This window comes from Phaseolus vulgaris, chromosome 8, assembly GCF_051622355.1.
Source record: "Phaseolus vulgaris cultivar YP4 chromosome 8, ASM5162235v1, whole genome shotgun sequence".
NCBI lineage: Eukaryota > Viridiplantae > Streptophyta > Magnoliopsida > Fabales > Fabaceae > Phaseolus > Phaseolus vulgaris.
In genome coordinates this window covers 47,375,368-47,377,989 of record NC_143505.1, presented here as the reverse complement: position 1 = coordinate 47,377,989, position 2,622 = coordinate 47,375,368, and positions in this window count along the sequence as shown.

Sequence of the window (2,622 nt, the reverse complement as noted above, 5' to 3'; positions counted from 1 at the left end):
ATAACATTTCATAATAACATTTAACATGAAATTACATAATTTTACCATGTGGGTAAACAAAACTTCAAAACTAAACTAAACGGAACATAATTAATTTTCTCCAGTGAAGATTATAACAATTACAAAATGTCCCATGTACTATTTAATTAAATGTTCCAAAAAAAATAATAGATTAAAGATAACTCATCATTTTAAAGATCTAGTGTATATTTTTCTCATTATGTGTTGTATACTTAGATTAAATATCTATGTTATAATTAAATTAGACACTATTCCAACTTTACATTATTCGACACACTGCATTGTAATTAATTTACCTATACCTATACTTATAGCTTTATTTTACAATTTTTTCTGAATACCAATACACATATATACACATATACCAATACACATCATAACCATAACAATTGTCATTTCAATCAATTTCATTCAAATGTCAATTCATACCTACTTATTCAATATTTCATATTTAATTTAATATTTAATCTAATTGATTTTAATTATTTAATTATTTAATATTTATATTTAAATCTATCTTTATATCTTGATATTTATTTATTTCTTTTATATCTTTATCTTTATATTTAATATTCATTTAATTTAAAATTTATTTGTTTATTTTATTTATTATTGGATGATTGTGCAAATTCCTTTTATTTATTATACGATTGTGATAAGATAGTATGTGGTAAGAGATTATTATTTTTATTATTACTATTATTAATATTTTACTATTATAATTATTATTACTATTATTATTATTCTAAACAAAAAAAAGACTTTACGTAAAAAATAGTTGACATAATAATCATTCACAAATATTTGACATTTATAAATTTTGAATTATTTTTTATTAAATTAAACAAATTATAATAATTCATACAATACAACAATTATAAAGTATCATATTGAAATAAAAAATACAAAATAACATTTAACATTAAATTACATAACTTTAGCATGTAGGTAAACAAAACTTCATAACTAAACTAAAGTAAACAAAATTAATTTTCTCTAGTGAAGATTACAATAATTTTCAAATGTTCCATGTACTATTTAATTAAATGTTTCCAAAAAAATAATAGAATTATATTCGTCTCTTAGCAAGCAAGTATATCCAGTACATTATATGAGAGTTTAATATATCTCGTAGTACTTCCTGCAATATAATCTTAATATAATCTTATAATGTTAGTGTAAATAAATAATATTAATGTAAAAGTAAAATTAAATACATTAAATTAAATTAAATGAATAAAAATGTAGGTTTCTTTTTTTATGAACCTTATTTCATATTTTTATTTAACTAAAACATCAAATCATTTAGATTTTATATTTATTTTACATTTTGATTTAAGTAGGGAATAAAATAAATTAGGATTTTTATTTGTTTAAAAATTTGGAAAACTTAGAAATTTAATTAATTTAGATTTTTAGTTAATAATAACATTAAATAATTTAGGATATGTATTTAGTTAAAATTTGATTAATTTAGAAATTTTATTGATTTTGGATTTTTATTTAAGAATGACATTATAAATTTTTTGATTTTTTTTTATTTCATATTTTGAATAATTTAGAAATTTAATTTATTTCATATTTTTATTTAAGTAAAATTTAGATTTGGTATTTATTTTAGATTATTATTTAAGTAGGAATGTTAAAAAATTATGGATTTATATTTATTTAAGATTTTGAAAATTTTATAAATTTTATTTATTTAATATTTTTTAAATTAAAAATAAAGTAATTTAAGATTTTTATTTATTTAAAATTTTGAAAAACCTTTAAATTTTATATATTTAAAATTTTATTTATTAACGATTGTGACAGTACGTGCTAACAGATTAATATTTTATTATTACTATTATTAATATTTTATTATTATTATTGTTATTTTTTATTTTACACTGCATTCTAATTAATTTACCTATACCTATACTTATAGCTTTATTTTACAATTTTTTTTTAATACCAATACACATCACATATATACACATATACATAAACATTACACATACCAATACACATCATAACCTTAACAATTGTCATTTCAATCAATTTCAATTCAAATGTCGATTCATACCTTGCTTATTTAATATTTCATATTTAATTTAATATTTAATCTAATTGATTTTAATTATTTACTTCTTTAATATTTATATTTAAATTTATCTTTATATCTTGATATTTATTTAATTCTTTTATATTTTTATCTTTATATTTAATATTCATTTAATTTAAAATTTATTTGTTTATTTTATTTATTATTATATGATTGTGCAAATTTTTTTTATTTAGTATACGATTGTGATAAGATAGTATGTAATAAGAGATTATTATTTTTATTATTATTCTACATAAAAAAAATAAAAGAAAGAGTTTACGTAAAAAATAGTTGACATAATAATCATTCACAAATATTTGACATTTATAAATTTTGAATTATTTTTTATTAAATTAAACAAATTATAATACATATAATACAACTATTATAAAAATAATATATTGAAATAAAAAAATATAAAATAACATTCCATAATAACATTTAACATGTTTTCATGTAGGTAAACAAAACTTTATAACTAAACCAAAGTAAATCGAATTAATTTTCTCAAG